The sequence below is a fragment of the Leptonotus elevatus genome, chromosome 8 (assembly GCF_054856555.1).
Source record: "Leptonotus elevatus isolate MCC_2025b chromosome 8, RoL_Lele_1.0, whole genome shotgun sequence".
Lineage (NCBI taxonomy): Eukaryota > Metazoa > Chordata > Actinopteri > Syngnathiformes > Syngnathidae > Leptonotus > Leptonotus elevatus.
Genome location: NC_141246.1, coordinates 14,372,956 through 14,392,912, shown reverse-complemented (window position 1 = coordinate 14,392,912; position 19,957 = coordinate 14,372,956). Strand labels below are relative to the sequence as shown.

The 19,957-nt window shown below is 38.7% G+C and overlaps 1 long non-coding RNA gene across 1 annotated transcript; it reads right to left on the bottom strand.

Annotated features, from left to right (window-relative positions):
- Positions 1–8,257: 8,257 nt before the first annotated feature.
- LOC147169878 (uncharacterized) lies at positions 8,258–17,936 on the bottom strand. The gene is made up of 5 exons (XR_015095845.1): positions 17,922–17,936; positions 17,445–17,648; positions 13,387–13,460; positions 10,318–10,368; positions 8,258–8,881 (listed from the first exon to the last, which is right to left on the bottom strand). It is a non-coding gene; the product is annotated as an uncharacterized LOC147169878 (long non-coding RNA).
- Between the last annotated feature and the right edge of the window lie 2,021 nt (positions 17,937–19,957).

Sequence of the window (19,957 nt, the reverse complement as noted above, 5' to 3'; positions counted from 1 at the left end):
ATATGAATACGGACACATCATGTCATTTGCAACATCTCAAAACGCGCATGTCAGATCTTTACATAGATGATGGAACTCGCAACAAAAGAGGCTTTTCATTTCAAACTGCAGGGAAGATGTTGATTTCCTTATTGACTGAAAATGGCACAGCTGAGGAGCAGCCTTGAATGGAGACAAATCGATTTTCCCTTCCACGCTTTTCCAGCTGGGAGCTCTATTGGAGCCTTGAAGGCCTTGAAGTGGGGGAAGAGGGCTGGCATTGCATGTGGCGACATGGAACACGAGCACGCACGCTCATACTTGGAGGGGTTTGATTTCAAAAGTTTGTGCTAATTGCGGGCCTTCCCGACAATGAATCTCCTGAGCGCAAGTTGACTGACACGAGCTCGATAGCGGCTAAACTGCCATTATCTACTGAAGGGGTCATGCGGCACAGATGTCAACTTGGAGCACGCCGGTGCAATCGCTATTTCAAAAGCGTGTGTGTTGAGCTCCCACACACGTACGCACACACAGTGGCGGGTCACCAAGTGGGACTTTGGGATGTCGTATAGATCTCAACGTTGAGATCAAATTGGCATCCGACATGGCACGTTGGCCATCTGGGTCGCTTAGCATTGAAGGCCCGGAGAAAGGTTTCGCCTGTCTGCCTGGCTCTCCTTCATTTGCCCCTTAATTCTGCTCTGTTTCTTCGCATGCCCGCCCCCATTGTCGCAGCGCTGACTTCATTATATAAGCGGAAGACGTGCCGTAAACACAGTCCTCCGCAAATATCGGCTGAATGGCAGAAAGCAAAGACTTGTGAAATTCCTGCGAAGAGCTTTCAATGAAGTGCCTTGAGACTTGAGGGAGCGATCAACATGGCAGTACAAATAATGCTGAAATGAAAACCTTGTCAAGAGTGCTTAGAAACGCAGATACGGCAGATGGTTGACCTCGAGTCCACAGCCAAGACAACACGAGAGCCTTAAATGTAATTGAATGTCTTAGGAGAGACCAGAATAGATCATCTGTCCACTTTCCTTTTCCAACTTGAGTTTGACAGATTTTTTTCACGAGAGAACCTTCAAATGGAACTTTGCAAAACTTGTTGCATCATTCTCAAATATGACTTATTGCTGTATCTAAAAATATGAAATGGTGCTACTAAGTAAGGGGTCAGCAACCTTTATTGTCACAAGAGCCATTTTAAGCCAAAATAATAAATAAATAAAAAATCTGTCTGGAGCCACAAAATATCTGAAGATTATGATGAATGAAACAGTGTGTGCATTGAGGGACCAAGAGCTAATTAGAGCTGCACCATAACAGAAAAATATGCAATTATCCATTATTTTTTAAATTACATTTCTTGTCCTTTTTGTCCTTTTTTTTTCTTTTTTCTTTTCAGACATTTGAGACTTTTCTGCCTTTTTGTAATTTTTGGCAATTTTATGGACATATGGTAATCTGCTGCCTTTCTACTTCTGTTTTGGACATTTTATGGCTATTTTTTGACATTTTTGTTCTGACTTGGGGCGAGGACAAAAGGGAGCATTAGGCATTAGGGAAAGAACAACTCAACTTTTTGGGCAATTTTGTGGACATTTTATAATAATTTCCGGGATTTCTTCTTTTGTTTGTGGACATTTTAAACTAAGTTTTTGAAGGTTTTCGTATCTGCCTTAAAAAAAAATCTATTTCTGACTTTTTGGGCAAATCTAAAGACATTTTATGGTAATGTTCTGCCTCTCATCTTTTGTTTTTAACCATTTTATGGGTTACTTTTTGAATGTTTTCTTTTTTGCTTCTTTTTTTTAATCAATTCTCTGACTTTTTGGGCTATTTCATGGACATTTTATGGTAATTTTCTGCTTTTCCGCTTCCTTTTTGGACCATTTATAGTCACATTTTGGCCTTTTTTTTTTAGGTACATTTTAAAACTTTTTCCATCGACCTTTCAACTTAATAATTCGGTCTCTGACATCTTTTAATATTTAAATATTTTATTTATTCATTAAATCATTTAAATATAAATAATAAAATACATAAAATAATTAAATATGAAAATAATATTAATTTCTACTATTTATTATATATATATATATATATATATATATATATATATATATATATATATTTATTTATTTATTAGAGATCGGTTGCAGACCTTAGTAAACATTGTAAGCATAGGTCTAATGTGATGATTAACATTAAGGACAACCATAGTTCCACACTTCATTAGTAGCATTATCCCCCCTTTCTTCTAGTTTCCTTTATTTAGACTCACATGTGAAACTAATGTTCAACCCTACCTAAGTTTTATTTCAAACATCTTAATAGACATGAGAAACATTTGGGGATAAAAACATCCCCAGAAAAACAGAAACTCAAATGTTGATTTAGCTTAAATCCATTCATGTCATTAGAGTGCACTACCTGTTGAACAGGTGCTTTTAGCGAGCCTAAATGTATTGAGTTTGTTTCATATCCTCCACTACTTTTCCATACCCTCATTCAAACGTTTTTTTTTTTTTTGGTCCTTCCTTGCTTGTCACCTGTGGAGTTGTTCGTTCCCCCCTCGCAGCCTAATGCTGCCTTTTGTCCTCGGCCCAAAACAACACTCAACAGGAACCATGCTGCCTGCATGAATAATAGGTGCAATTAGTACAATTATAAACTGCTGGCGATGGAGGGAAGCTGTAAGTTGTAATTTGTATGCCCTTTAGACCCGTTTACTTTTGCCATTGTCATTTTCAATAACATTTTATTGAGAATCTATTCATAAGCTATTAGTCAAACCGCAAAATGTCACAGTGAATGGCAAATTTAATTTCTAATATCTTTACAAATTAGAACTGCATGTTTTGTCCAATCTCTTTCTTTCTTTCTGTCTGTCTGTCTGTCTCTATTTCTTTCTTTCCTTCTCTCTCTCTTTCTTTCCTTCCTTCTCTCTTTCTTTCTTTCTTTCTTTCTTTCTTTTTCTCTCTCTCTTTTTCTTTCTTTCTTTCCTTCCTTCTCTCTCTTTTTCTTTATTTCTTTCTGTCTTCTCTCTCTCTCTCTCTCTCTCTCTCTCTCTCTCTCTCTCTCTCTCTCTCTCTCTCTCTCTTTCTTTCTTTCTTTCTTCAGTTATAGAGTCATTAAAACTGACGTGAGGCCAAGAGGAGTGGACAGGAGGCAAGCCCATGCGCCGCCTCTGCAAAGCTCTTCTGGGTTATCACTCATTGTTACATATTACATTGGTTTATTGGGTCACAGCCAATATAATAGCGGGGTTGATGAAGCGTAAAGTGGAGGAATCAAACAGAGGCAGCTGTATTAGCGTGCCGGCATTGATATGTGCCATAGAAAGCAATGTGCACTCTTGCAAAATAGCCAAGTTGCCCGGGTCTATTAGATCTAGTCTTTGTAAATCTCTTGAATTGCAACACCGGCTTGGAAGATCACGCATGTTCAAGTCAACCCATCTGAGGGAAAATCTGAGGAATTTGTTAATCAATTAATAACCCCAGCAGGGCAATATAATCCACACACACCACAGCCAGTGAAATTTATTATTAAGATTCATGCATTACTAATTTAGAAAATAAAAACAACAAAAAATGCCCGATAGCAACCATCTTTTTTTTTTTTTATAGCGCTTGTGCTCATTAGGATCTTTTTTTAAATTATTTTGACTTTGGGTGAGAGGTTCTGTACACCCTGGACTGGTCGCCAGCCAATTGTCGGGCACATATAGATAAACATACTTGCTTTCAAACCTATGAATAATACATAAAGGGTTACTCAATGGGTGGCTGCCAAGATCAGATGAGGTCAGGCATTTTCTTAGTTTATGGCCGTTGCACCTTGAGCAACTGGTAGGCCACAGAAAAGGCTGGAAGGCAGAAATTCAGGCGGCCAATCCAAACGCCAAACCCGTTCATATGATTTTGAGCCGACAGCCCCAAGCAAAATTCTCAGCGGCTGCATATTAGAGGATAAATTGCTCACTTTGGTCCCCGTATTCGCTTTGAGCGCCCTCGTCCAGTCTTGTGTATACTGTGTGAAGCACACCAACAACTGTAATGTGCAGTATGTGAATAAATAGACCAGGGGTCAGCAACCTGTACTGTCAAAAAATAAATAACCATACTTTGAAATTCATTTTCTTTCTTTCTTTCTTCCGTCTACCGTTTTTTGATATATATTTTTTGTGTGTGTAATTTTTCAGGTTTACTTTTTCATACATTTTTAGAATCTTCTGGCTTTCTGTCAAATTTCTGACATTCTTGACATTTTTATGAGCATGCTGTATTATGGCCATTTTCTAAATCTCTTCTTCCTTTTTTGGACATTTTTGACATTTGTTTCTGCCTTTTTGCTATAATTTTTTGACATTTGTCATTTTTGGCAATTTTGTGGACATTTTATGGTCGTTTTGGGGGATTTCTTCTTTTGTTTTTAGGCATTTTATAGTTACTTTTTAAAGTTTTCTTTTCTGCCTTTAAAAAAAAACTGAATTTTTTGGTGGCAATTTTGTGCACATGTGGTAATTTTCGGGATTAATTAATTTGTTTCTGGACTTTTTATAGTTACGTTTTGAACTGTTTCTTTTCTACCTTTTTTTGGGGTCAATTCCAGATACATTTTATAGTGATTTTCTGCCTTTCTTCTTTTGTTTTTGGACATTATATGGTTATTTTTCTGCCTTTTTAAAAATTATTATTATTATTTTATTTTATTTTATTTTTTTGGTAAATTTTGTGTACTTTGTATGGTAATTTTCTACTTTTCCTCTTCCTTTTTTAGGGTCACTTTTTCGACATGATTAGGAACTTAAAACCAGTTGTTTTTTTTATCTACATTTCATCTCTCTTTGTCTGACAATTTACAAATTTTGACTCTTTTTTTTAAAAATAATTAACTTCAGTTTTATATATTAATTTCGACTAATTTTTTTTTAGAGCTCCACAGGACAGGGACTAAAGAGCCGCAAGTTGCAGACCCCCTGAAATAGACTGAAAATCTATCAATCGATTCGTTTATTTATGGAAACGACAATCAGGCTTGTGCTTGTGTGTTCTCCTTTTTCTCATCACCGCCATTACAGTGTCAACAACTACAAAGGCGCAGCTCTCATGATTCTGGGCGTGACCTATTCGGATAGAAGCCGCTGCTCATTTCCTGAAGTGGACCTGAGAGAGAAGAACAAACATATCAAGTCTTTGCAAGGCACACCTTGCTGTGTTCTCATCTCCTCTCCAAAAGCACTACAGCCACCTTGGCAAAGCGCACCCTTTTAACCAGCAGACTGTGTGTAGGCGGTCACATGTGGATGTCTTTGCGAGACTATTTTTGTTGCTCCAAACCGGCGGTGGTGAATGGCGTCTTATCAGACTCTTGGTTGCGCTGCAGGAAGCCGCCGCTTGCTTCAGCAGGGTGGATGATGATTATGATGAAGATCGCGCTCATCGACTGTGTAATAACTATAAAGCTAAAAGTGGATACAAAATATACACTGCCCGCTGCTTTTTCTTCAGCCACACATAGACACAGAAGATTTCATGCACAAAGTATATTTCTCAAAACATTACATCATTAACATTGCAGATATGCCCACAATTTGGAGTCATGCTGTGCCACAAAGGCTATTCTGAGGATTGTTTTCTGAAACCAGTAGAGTAAAACTAAAGAGACTTGAGTAGAATCCAAAATACATATGGTTGTCTCCCACCATGCATTTAAAGTGCGTCTCAAGATCCTACGTTGTGTGACGGTTGGTTTTCGAGGTCCTCACAGCCGAGATTGCGAATCACTGTTGCGCAGAGAAAACCTATTGCGGCAGAGGGCAGCCTAAAGTCCTTATCGAGTTCAATTTTCTCCAGTGTTGATAGAAAATGGATGGATGGATGGATGGATGGATGTACGCTATTTCTGTGTTGCGCAGACACGGTATGTGAAAGTTTTCATCACTCAATGACTTGCTTTTCTCCAACCGGCATAGTTCCATACCTCGACAGTGACGTTTCTTGTGTACCCCTTTGAAGTTTTCCCTTTCACAGCATCAAAGCCATTCTCATGCTCTCTCTGGACTTCTGCCTCCCCGTGGCAATTTCTAAGAAAAGTGAGCTGCTAGCCTTTATTTAATAAGCACTTCCTCTTCCTCCACATTGGGAAACAAATTGTTTGTTGTGCCCAGCTAAAATATAATGAAAAATCAAATACACACTTCTTTTGTATGGCACCTAGCTTTCTACCTTTATTTCCAAGATGTTTTTTTTAATGCCAATTTACAATATGATGAGTCAATATTTAAGAGGTAATTTAGCAGGAAACTTTATGTCAAGTCAAGGTAGCTAGCCGCTAATCGCAAGTCCACAAGACAAAGTCCACATTTCACAGAGATTGACAACATCCCCTGGTCTATAAATAGGGACGATCTCCAACTATCAAGAAGAGACTAAATCAGTTGCTAACACTGGACAAATAACCCTAGTCTTTTATACTTAGTCTGTGTGTCCATTTATATTCACCGAACCTTCCAGGGATATATTCTTCTCCTCTTGTCATCCTTTCAGACGAAACCGCAACGGAGAAAGCAAAACACATGCTATGCTAACCCTTTGAGGCTGAATGAAAGGACATCTAGTGAGGTGTGTTCTTTCTTCACAAGTTGCTAAGCAACACTAAGGCAAGAGAAAAATCACCTGTCAGGCTTGAAAAAAAAAAAAATGCAAAGGTCACAGACATAGACACCAATAAAAAATTAATCTGGCTCTATGAAGGAAAGAGGACAGGTAATGATGATGTACCGGACACTAATCATCCCAACACAAGTCACCTTTAATGTAGTAGAGCAAGAGGGGCGGCAAAAATGCTCGCACATCTGTAGACATAAAGATACTAGTAGTTTCTAGTAGTAGTAGACTAGTAAAAGTAGAAGTACTGACTCAACTCTTCATTAAAAGCAAAAAAAGAAAAGAAAGAAAAAGTCCAGACTCTGAAATGTGCTTAAGAAATGAATTTTTACTGTCCATTATAGGGCATGTACAGAGAATAATGAAAAAGGAAATAAATGATGTTACATCGCTCGTTTAAGAGATAGATAGCTAGCTAGCTAGCTATGGCACAGCTTTTATACTATCAAAACAATGTGTTCCCATAGCTTTGCTAGCCTTGTGAATTGAATAGCAAGAAATGGTAAATTAGCTAATGAAAATAACTGGAAAAAAACTTTTTTGTTTGTGTGTGTGTTGGTTGGTATGGTTTGTCTGTTTGTTTGTTTGTTTGTTTTCTCAAATTAGTACAATTTGGATGACAGCAGTCATTTGCATTTGTGTATTTTTTGGAACAGTATGATTGCAGTTAAGCTCTGTAATTTAGGGCTTGCCCACAAATAGCGAAAATTTGCTTATGATTGAAGTTATATACCATTATTTTACCGATCCGGCCCACTTGGTAATATATTTTCCTCCATGCGGCCCTTGAGATAATATGAGTTTGACACGCCTGACATAGAGCATTATTGTACTTTTGTACAAAATATTTCTGTTTTATTATGATAAAAAGTCCAAAGGATGATTATTTATTATTTTTTTTTATCCAAATTGTTCTTAATGAAATCACCGTGCAGCTGACCTGACTTTTCAGCAACACGAGTGCATCCAGCATTTGTAAATGATGATTAATGACAGGAACTATTAGTCTGCGTCACAATGGTGAATCAATGACAAAATGCTTATCCTTCCTTAACAGTCAACAGCTTTGACTATCTTTAGCCTCTCAAGAGACAATAAAATCATTGATGCCGCTTTAATGCCTTCCAGTCCTCACTCGGAGTCTTTAAGTCTGGCGGAGAGATGATAAATTAAGTCTGCAATACAGGAGTCAAATAGAATGAAAGGACTCTGCATTGAAGCCGCCATCGCTCCCCATCAACCCGCGTCGCTCTCTCGGGGGGCCATTAAGCATCATGGGTCTCTCCCGTCATTAGATTAACTCCTGTGCTCTGCCAGCGTTGGCAGGAAGACCATCCTAATTACCTTCACCGTACCAAATGCACAAAAGTCCTGCTTTCACCTCGTTATTTGAGTGCGACAGGCTCATCAGTGCGGGGAGGCGACAGCGAGAGGTGGACCTTTCGGATATTCATGTTTCATATCGCCTTCATTACACAGCGCATGATTAGAGTGCATGCTTGGCAGAGGCGACGTTCCTGGGGAAACATGAGCCACATTAGCTCCCTCGGCTTCGGCCAGCGGCGCACTGGGACTTGGTACGCAATGACACCGAGACATTTGCCATCGTAGAGTTTTTAATAGAGTGGATGCATAACACTCAGTCTCGTTACAGATCACAGAGGTGCTTTCCGTCTGTTACAGAAATAACTCGGCTGCCTTTTGGGGGCCAGGGGAATGTGAAATGAATGCACATTGGAATATGAGGGAGAGCGGGGAAACAACCAGAATAACAAGGAATCAAGCATTTAGGTAAGGCGGCAGAAAACAACAAGACTCATTTGTCAGTGAGGAAATTGTTCTGCTCAGAAAAAGTTTCTATGCATTGGGACATAATTGTCGTGATTCGGTTGGATGATAGCGAATATGTCGTTGAGCTCGGTGTTAACTAAATGGCAAATAATATTGAAATCAGCCGGAGGTTGATGCCATGCTACATGCACCTGAAAACATGCTTATTTCACGCCTGACAATTATCAGCCAAAGTTTGGAGTTATACACCTTTTAGGTGAGGATATCGAAAAAAGGCTTCACAAACGTGAACTAACGCAATCCTCAAGTCGGCCTCCTCCAATTGGCCGCCCAGCACAAATCCTGTACATTCCATTTGTCTTTGCTTTTGCTGTCACATCATCTGGACTGTTTCCACAATCACGGCGAGGACATTTCTCCAGTGAAGCGTTCTGGAATACGGAGAAGAGATGTTAGTTTAACTTCACTGCCCATATTTAACTATAAGTGCAAACACTATCGCTGATATCATGCTACAAGTAGAGCATTGTGATTAAAAAAAAAGAGGCTTTTTTTATTAAGCGATTAATCGTGATTAATGAAAATTCTAAGATGTAATTAACTTAATTGTTTGACAGCTCAAGTGTTGACATGATCTTGTGTAAATATTCCGGTTTACAAGGGCTTATTGACTGCATGTAAACATAGTGACTCTCTCAAGGAACGGGTCGCCTTGCAGGGCCTGTTACAGTGTTCAGAAATAAGAAACAAAACGGATAAAAGCAAATTCATATGCCTGCTGCCAGTTGATGAATTGTGGCAGTTAATTGATTTGTAATGTTGAGTAGCTAGTCACAATAACAAAAGACGGACAATCCGCACAGATGGAAAGAACAAAACATACAACATAAAAAAGAAATAAAAACATTTCTATGCAGGGAAATCCTAATAATATTACTTCTAATATTTAAATGTACATGATTATATTATTTATGTAAATGTGTTGTTTATACTAGAGGCCACATACAAATGTTAAAATTAGGGTTACATTTTTTTATCGTAATTAATCACATTACTTTGATAGGTAACTCATGATTAATAAATCAAAAACTAATTTTATATCTATTCTTAATATACAATAAAATATTTTTCTAAGTTTTCATACTCTTGTTAACATAAAAGTAGAAAAAAAGTTGCACTATTAGAAACATGGCTGCATCTTTTAGTCATTGATGCAGTAATTTCATAATAATTCATAAAATTGAGTTAAAATTAAAAAGATGTACTGCACTGTAAAAAAAAAAAAAATTCTGCCACTTGATGGCACAATTGCATTTGTAAGACATTGGTGACAGCTCAGTGCATTTTTCTTTTCACATTAAGAGCTATCTAATCTTCAACATGAAGTAACTTGAGAAATTCTGCACATTTTTAAAATTGTAAAATACAACTTGACTCCAGTATCCACAAATATATGCATTATTATTCAATTTATTACTGCTCAATTTTGACGTGGACGTGTCTGCTGCGTTGCGACTGGAATTCCCGCAGTACAGGCTTTCCAAGTAAAAATAAAATAAAAAATAGTGTTGTTAAGGAAACTTTAAATTAACTCAAAATTAACGCACTAATTTTGACACCCCTAGTTAAAACATATTTTTTTTACCAGGCATGAATTTTGGTAGTTGACTGACATTCCAGAAAAATAACAGTATGAATGACTCGTGTTGAACAGTTTGTTTTTCTATTGCAATACTGTAGCTGTGAAGAGGTTTATTGTCATCTGCAAAGTAAGAGCTAAATAGTTACACTATAAGCAAAGTTTTTTTTTTTACGCTAAATTTTGTGTTCTTCAACCAAGATTTTTAGGCACCATGAGTGAGCTCACCAATTTTCTTTCCGTAGACCTGATGACAGCTTGCATGTGCAATAGCCACACCTTGAAGCACAAGAGAGAGATAAGGGGGCGAAGATAAGTTGGTGAAACCAAACGGAGAAATTAACCATTTTCATCATTTATTACAGCAGACCCACGTTTTAGCAAAAGGACTTTTCCAGCGTAATGAAAAACTGAACCTCACTTTCAGTTTCCTTGCCTGGGGCGGAGTATAGTCCATTTTGTTTCTAATGATCGTAAAGTTGCAAATATTTGGCATGAACACAAAGCTTATTGTGTTCTATACATCTAACGAGTCTGTCTGGGGAGCAACTCAACTTGTTGAAGCCTCAAATTCAATTATAATGCGGCCATTACAAGACAAAGACAAAGATTTTGACCAAGGTCATTTGCACCGTAGGACTACAAAGGATTCTCCTGATGGTCTTTAGGCAAGAAAACCGCAATCAAACACTCTCTAATATAATATTAACACTCATTTCAATGAAGTTGGGAAAACGTAATTAAAAACGGAACAATAATGATTTGCATATCCTGAATACACAAAGACATGATACTTACTGTTTAAGCTATCAAAAAAAGAAGAAGTTTTCTCTCAAACATTTCCAGAAACTTACAGTTGACAAATGATGACGAAAAAGTCAAATATTCTCTCGCTTCCAATGTTAATTTCATTGACTAAAAAGGCTTCTTTGCTGTGCTTCATTTCTTTCTTATCATCTATTTTAACAATTCTTGCAGTGGTTTGTTCATTCTTTGCTCTTAATTTATTTTCCTCTTCATGTTTTGTGCGTAGCATTCTCTCATTTAACTTTGAAATGAATTAAAAATGATTGACATTTTGATGTTGTCTCTTTCTGCGTTCAGCAAGCTTTCCAATGGTACAAACCTTTTGAAAATAGGAGAAGGATTAACAAAGAACAAAGGAAGAACATTTCTACTTTCCTTCTAATTATTAGTGAATGAGGACCATTAGCATTTGTGCCAAAAGTGACTCTTTGAATGCTGCATGTGTGTGACTGGACTGCAATGGCGGGTCGTGAAATTCCTCCAGTCAAAAACCCGTCTCAGAAACATGAAAACAGAACGAAAGCCTGGTGGCTCGCCTTTCAGCGCGCCGTGTTTCTTTCTGTCCATCAGTTCGCTGTTCAAGGTGCTGAAATGGCGCATCACAAACTGTTCGCAGGGCACATATAGACTCACGTTCACATCGTCACTGAGTAAGAATTCAAGTCAGGCCAACAAACCACCACACCAACTCCTGTGTTAGTAAATGAAAACGTCTCATTAAAGCTGTCAGTCAGTCACTGGAGTGGATAGTTATTTAGCAACTCATTTAAGATGTGGAGAGTTAATAACTCCCACACCGCTGGAGGCGGCTTTTAAAAAACATGTTCATTAAGGGAGATCATTAATTTTGTATCTCAAAGTTTCAAGATTCTGTCTTTTAATTGAAATTATTGAATCGTTACCATGAATCCAATGAGAAAAAAAAGAAAAAAAAACACGCATTAGAAATGTTCCGGTCTGCCGGTCTTACTCTGTGGTCCTGTCTCTTCTCGATGCTCCATTCTCGCAGATCTCTCCAGTGTTGAGGTAAACATGCATCAGGGGACTGGCTACCTTCCTTCTTTGCCATGAGGCTCCCTCTAACCTTGGCCACCGAGCTGCCCACAGTAGTGTCAAACACTCCGGCCTGTTACTTGATTCTCCAAATGGATCTCCTCTTTCCGTGCAGCTCCAAAGGTGTCGGCTTACATGACAACGCATCTGCTCCATTATCAGCCCAACCGAAATGTTTCCTACCTGCATGCGTATGATCTGGTTTGGACCGCAGCCTGCATATTCACGGTTCAGCTTTTGTGAATTCAGCCATTTGTGGATTTGTCCTTTTTGGAAAAAATCTCTATTAACCACAGAAATGACCTGGTACTAGGGTTTCGGACCCGATCCCCTGCTTATTCGCAGTCCACGTCAATTAGTCAAATATTTTTTTTCTATTCACGGTCGGGCTCGATCTCTATCCACTGTACAGCAGAGTCCATGTTGAAGTTCCCTTGAGGGATCATAATTGATAACATTATAATAATAATGTTGATGATGAATGATTACAAGAAACTTGGGACGCTAATTAGCGAACTGCCAGGCTTCCCGTTCTGTCTAGGACAGGTTGTGACCGTGCACTCTAAAAACGGTTAGATCAAAAATAACCCAAATTGGGTCAAAAATGGACTGACCCAACTTGTTGAGCTATTAAATAAATAAAATTAACAATCAACAAAACAACCATTTATTTTACTTGTTTGTGGGTTATTTGTTTGACCCAACTTTTTGGGTTGATTGATTAACCCAAATTAATTTGGTAAAAAATGAACATAACCAACTTTTTTGAGTTATTTAATCCAAAACGTTGGGTCAAATTACATAGTAACTCACAAAGCAACCCAATTTGTTCGGCTGTTTTGTGGGTTATTAATTTGACCTAATATTTTGGGTAAATGGAATTGAATTGGGTGAAAATTTAACCGACCCCACTTTATGAATTACTTAACCCAAAAAGATGAATAAAATGAATAATATGAATGATAACCCATAAAGCAACCCAGTTTTGGGGTTGGTTATCCATTTGACCCAACTTTTGAATTTAATTAACCCAAAAAGTTAAAGTTTAAAGTTGGCTCAAATGAATAACCCAAAAATTGGGTTGCTTTGTGGGTTATTAATTACATTTTATTCAACTTTTTGGATTAATTAAATAACTCAATCCGTTGACTTGGGCCCTTTTTGACCCAATTTGGGTTATTTTTTACCCAACTGTTTGTGAAGACAAATTCCTTGCGAGTTTTGTCATACTTGACCAATAAAGATTTGATTCTGATAAATAAATAAAAAAGAAGGTGACCCTTCTTCACAAATAATCTAAAAGTTGAATTTATGCAGGATAAAAGATAGCAAAAGTGAATCTCTTCAAAAGTGCTGCTTTGCTACCTCTGCCAGAAAGGTCATTTATTCATCGGCATGGCTTTATTGGTTGAAATGCTGAAAGGTTTTATTGTTTACCTTTATGGCGTCACATCTGAGCTTCGCTGATGTGCACATTAGTCGCTGCCTTCTCCCTGGTGTCTTTTGGAAAGCTGCGAAGAGAAAAACACAAGCTTCTGATGGAAGAGGTCAGCGGGTCAGCGGTACAACTGTACATTACATTACTTTGCGTTATACTGTATTGTGTTAGGAGATAATAGGGTTGTCGGCGGGAGGGGATGAAGGTGAGAGAAAGCGAGATGGGGTTTGGAAGTCTGAAGGACTGTCGGCGAGAAGCGTGACCCAGCATTTGTTTCTGACGTCTCAGGGGAAAAAAAATCTTGTGATGGGTTGAATATCAATACGGTGCTGCGTACATTCATGTCGGAACCATCATGTTTCCTTTAGCTGCTATACATTGATCGGATGAGAAACCTCCGTTTATTCATATGAAAACCAAAATAGCGTGGAATAACGCATGTGTGAAAAGCAAAACATCCGTCAGGATGCAAAGTGTTTGTTTTGGCACTAATCTAAAACCATTTCCTCAAAGGGCATCATAACCAAGTGTCAGGCTGCCAGTGGCGCCGCTGCACAACAACATAATGAACTTGGCATTTCAATTGCATATTTGTCACATTTGGCTGTCACAGCATGCCATAAAGCTTTGGATTCCTCTGAGTGACAAATTACGAAGCAGACTGAGTGAGCTTTGTCTGCAAATGGCTTCACCCCCGCCAAAAAAAGAAATCATCTATAGGTACGTTTGTTTCTTTATTTGTTTCCCGACTAACGTTCCAATTGAAAGATCATCCTGGATATTCGACACGGATCCATTTTTTGCTCACGTCAGGAATTTTAACTCAGTAAAGTCCGTTCATCTTATTCAGATGCTTGACAACAATCTATGATAGCTCGTCAAATGTACATGACGTAAAAGTGCTCGAATTTCAAAACAAATGTTTTTGTGTTACTTTACAAACGAATTTTCCGCAGAAAACGTGTCTCGACTTCCTAATCAAACGACCTCAAAGGCGTGTGATGTCGCCTGTAGTTAAAACGGATGCCCTTGGCTTGAGAAAGATACTCGACATGATCGATGTTGACTTCCTTCTCTAAATCCTGATCGCAGTATGTAGCCTTTTTCTCATTGATTTCTGAGGTGACAAATGTCAAATGAGGTCCGTATTCTTTGAGAGAGGATGTTGCTTTATTGATCTTTCGGTGATTACGGTGCCAATAATGAGCTGAAGAACCTCGGATAGACCCTGGCTGCGAGATGGTGATGTGAAAACGATGCTTGACCTAACTGCAGTACCTCCCCTAATGTCGCGTGACATATCACCATCTGACAGGTCGAAAAAGGCCACGCATTTATCAATTTATTAATAGAATACATTTTAATGGTGCAATGTATTCAGTCTTAATGTATGATAACATGTGCACACAAGCTATCTCTCGCCCCGGGGCGATCATCAGCATCATTATATCACAACAAGGCTAAAAGTCAGGTATTGAAAAAGAAAATCAGAGTGATCTTGATAGGGTTCTTCTTAAAGCGTTGATCAAATAAGATCATTTCTTAATATTGAGTGAACGTTTATAGACTTTGCAGCATTTTGCAATTTGGGCAATAATAATGGCCCCAGAAAAGAACCCTGAGGAACACCACATTCTGCCACAAGGATTTAGGAGGAGGAATTCACTACTTTGAATGTGACAAACTGTAGTCGGTTCTCCCAGTAGTTAATTCCAAGTATAACAAATTATGAATAAAATAGAGAATAGATCAAATGTTGTTGTCCTTTGTCTAATGCATTTCTGATGACTTAACATTTTACATTTCTTAGTTTACATTTTACAATACAAAATCTCAACAAGCACAATACAGTAACGATTAGCATGTTTGCCTCACTGCTGAGGGGTTCTGGGTTCAAATCTGGGCTCTGGCCTTCCATTGAGGGGTTTAAATATTCTCTTGAGTCATTTTTTACACGGTTCGCTTTTGCTTAACTTCCAAATTCCCAAAACTGATCTTAGGTTCATCGAAGGCTCAAAGTTCTACAGATGTGAATGTACAGTAAGTGTGAATGGTTGTTTGTCTATACGCTACGTGCCATGCGACTGACTGGAGACCAATCCCGGGGTGTATCCCACCTCTCAACCACAGCCACTTATGATCGGCTCCTCGTCAAGCTATCAGGATGAGCTCTAAGGAAAGTGGAGACACTGCAAAATCTACTAGTGTATACTTAAAATACACAAGTGCTTCTTAATTCATAAAAATATCATAGAATTTTTTTTAAATCATTTTTGATGGAATGGTTTGATTCTCGCTTACAGAGACAAAAAACCCTAAATGCACTATCTCAAGTAATTAGAATATAACATAAACAGTTCAAATGATTTAAACATGGAAAACAGTTAGGAATTGGCCTTTTCTTATGCAGCATTATATAAAATAAATTGAACACATTATGAGAGTTTCACTTAGTTTTACTTAAACTACGGACATCAATTCATGTTTCTATGTCATTTATTAAAGTGAACATTTATTTTTACCCAATATCCCAGATATTTCCCATGTATCCGTTAGTGCTTCTCCTGTTCATGGTTTTCGTTCATTTGGCTTTGATGCTTTCCCCCGTGTCCCTTTTATCATGTCATGTCTGTCTCGTTAAGTTTTTGTGGCCGCCTGTTCTCATCAGACCACTATCCAGGTGTCTACTAATCAGCTCCCTCGGCCACTCGTGTCTCGTCCAGGTGTTCCTCATCAGTTTATTTCCACGGTTTCTTTCTGTCTCTGTTGGTTTGTTGTTTCTCTTGCTCTCTGTTCTCTAGTACCTTCTTCGTGTCATGCTCCTGGTTATGTAGATCTGCTCCCAGTGTTGTTTTTTAATTACTTTTGACTTAGTCTTTTTGATACGTCAATGTAACTTGTACACTTTTTGGAGACGCCTCGTGTTGTTCCCCAGTCTTGCCTCCTTGCTTCCCTGCAATGATCCGGCAAGACAGAAAGAAACCTGCTAATTGCTTGGAGCTGATTAGTAGACATCAGGGACCGGGCTGATGAGAACAGGTGGCCACAAAAACTTAACGAGACAGACAAGAAATGGAAAAAAAAAAGGGACATGGGGAAAACGTGGAAAATCTAAACCCGATCAAAACCAAATCAAACCAGTAGGAGAGCCAAAGTGATTGATTAGCCCAAATTAATTTGGTAAAAAAATTAACATAACCAACTTTTTTTAGCTATTTAATCCAAAACGTTGGGTCAAATTACATAGTAACTCACAAAGCAACCCAATTTGTTCGGCTGTTTTGTGGGTTACTAATTGGACCCAATATATGGGGTAAATGGAATAACCCAATTGAATTGGGTGAAAATTTAACCGACCCAACTTTATGGATTACTTAACCCAAAAAGATTTACACAGTTAAATTAATAACCCACAAAGTAACCCAGTTTTGGGGTTGGTTATCCATTTGACCCAACTTTTGAATTTAATTAACCCAAAAAGTTCAAGTTTAAAGTTGGCTCAAATGAATAACCCAAAAAAACAACCCCAAAATCGGGTTGCTTTGTTGGTTATTCATTTAATTTTATCCAACTTTTTGGATTAATTAAATAACCCAACCCGTTGACTTGGACCCTTTTTGACCCAATTTGGGTTATTTTTGACCCAACTGTTTTTAGAGTGTAAAGACAAATTCCTTGCGAGTTTTGTCATACTTGACCAATAAAGATTTGATTCTGATAAATAAGATAAAAAGAAGGGGACCCTTCTTCACACATGTTCTAAAAGTTAAATTTATGCAGGTTAAAAGATAGCAAAAGTGAATCTCTTCACAAGTGCTGCTTTGCTACCTCTGCCAGAAAGGTTATTTAAAAGGCATATATTAAAATGCAGACATTTCTGAAACGTAATGATTACTCAATGTTATTACCTAGTTATTAACTTTTTTTTTAATTTTTTTTATTTTTTTTATTGTGGGAGTAGGCCTAGCTACCTATTGAAACTATTTACGGCAACAGTATAAAATCTGTAATTCGCCAAAAACCAGGAATAACATAAGAGGGAAGAGAAATAGCTCACGTTTTGTCTCTGCTGATGAAACGCTGGCGCAGTAGGAGAGCCAAAGTGGACAGAACCATGACGGTGGTGCACATGGCCCCGACAGTCCACCGCAATCCAGACAAAGAAAGACGGGAGAGGAAGCATCCGTAGCCAAGACGACGTTACACAACAGAAATGCTGTGCAGGTGTTGGCTCTGTTTCTATCCGGCCCTGCCCGTCTGGCTGGATCAGCAATGGCGTGGGATTAGTCAATCCCAGATTAGACAAGGTGACAGCAATCTTTATTCCGACACAGTGCGCACTTTAATGTTGGAGTGAATGCTTAGTGGATAGAAAGAAACGAAACAAGACACCATTTTCATAAGCAAAGTATGGACACACACTCAGCTCGACATGAAATCCAAAGCCTTCCCATTTTGCGTCTCATCATGCCCAATTTATATGTGGCAGTGAGCAAGACATGGTTATTGAGAATCCTGAGAAGACATTGCTCACCGCGACGTGTGCCACTCTGCCGTGAAGGCTGCGGTGCGTGGACAGCACACAGATGGAAGTTCACACAAGTGGCTGTCAGGAATGTCAAGTCGCAGAGATGCGGCTGTGCATCTCATCTCCCGCTCTGAGATATTTACGCTCGCACGCGCCTAATTGGTCATTTCTGCAGGCTGCCTCTGCAGTGCTGATGGAGAGAGTGGCCTGGAATATTATCGTGGCTTAAAAATCAGGAGGACTGTGCTGTGATCCTGCACTTTCAAAATGCCCAGGTGATGTTGGGTTTTTCAACGTGTTAGCTTGTGTTTTTTTAAATGCAGTGCACGCTAATCAATATTTAGTGACAATCACCACCACTGCAATCATGTGGTTGAAGTGTAGACTTTGAGCTTTGATTCAAGTGGTTTCTTTTTAACGTTTACCATTTTGGAGTTACTACAATTTCATATGGAATACTTCCATTTTGAGGGGACTGAGCAAATCTGTGCAGTTGATGACTGCTTGAAGGTTGGACTGAATTCCGAGTTTCCTTCCTCGTGATGATTTTCCAGGCCTCCATGTTGAAGATGACTTTTCTTTATGATGCCCCCCAAATGTGAAATGGAATCTACTGCTACAGAGAAATTGAGTACTGCTCACCCAGTCTCATATACTGCTGGGCCAATTGGGTATATTTTGTTGCCATGACAACTACAGCTGGAATTTGGGGTGGCTGTATGTTGAGCCCAATTCTAAAAAAATAAAAAATAAATCAATAAAAAAAGTTTGTGCATACAGCAAAATGCTCGCAAGTCCCCACAAAGACAACTTGGATTCTAATTTTAAACTTGTTTTGAGACTCTTTTGTGATTAAAGGGGAGGCCAACTCCAAAATATGTTTTATGCAGCCCCACTGGTCTTAATATGGTATTCTGGTTAATACTGCGTTAGTGGAATATGAGTTAAGCAGCCAAATCCAGCCCTTTTTCATCCATCTCAGGGGGCGGCCATTTTACCACTCAAAGTTGCTCAGGTAACAACCAATCACAGCTCAGTTTCAGAAAAAACAGGTGAGCTGTGATTGGTCGTGGCCTGAGAGAGCAAGTGGCAAAATGGCCGCCCCCTGTGATGATAAAAATGGCTGGATTTTGCTTCATTACTCTTATTCCACAAATGTAATATTAATCAGGATGTCATTTTTAGACTCGTAAGGTCACCATAAAACATATTATTGTCAAGAAATGTTGAAGGTTGACTTCCACTTTAAGGGCTATATAAATAAACTTGACTTGTGCCGCGTATCTCAAGCTAACCCAGTTAGCTAAGGCTAATCTGTGTTTCAGGTTGCTGACGTAAATTAAGCACAATTCACATTCACATTTTTAGAAATAGGCAAGAAAAGATGTTTCATTTCACATTTGGATGTTGATTTTGAATAGGCACTCCAGAGACTGTTTGCATGTAAGTAATTAATACGGTCATTTCCCTTCATGCGCTTGTTTTAACGAGCTTCCAAAGCAGAGGTGATTGGCAATGTAGTGGTTCATCGAGGCTTCGGCTTCCCTGTGACCCTGAATAGGTGGTATAAAAAAAATTGATGGAGCCATTGTTTACAAGGTGTCTCGCATCTGAATTATTGCCTCACACAGCGCTCCTGGAATTACAATTTTGGGGCGATGGGAAATTTGTCGCCATGGGAACAGCTTAGCGTATGGTCGCGCGGCAGGCCTGATGGAAACCGTCATTGGTAAATTGCTCCATTTTCTGACTGCTGTAGTGCCGTTTACTTGCCGTTTACTTGCCTCACCTCTCCATCAAGCCGGCAATTTTCAATACCGCTTATCCTCATTAAGGTCGAGGTTGTGCTGATATCAGCCTGTCCCAGGTGGCTTTGGGTGAGAAGTGGGATAGTCAACAGCCAATCGCAGGGCACATATACTGTATGCAAACAACCATTCACGTTCACATTCTGAATTTAAAGTCTTCATTAATCCTAACATGCATGTTTTCGGAATGTGAGAAAAAAAAAAAAGAGTAGCCGCAGAAAACCTTCGCACCAC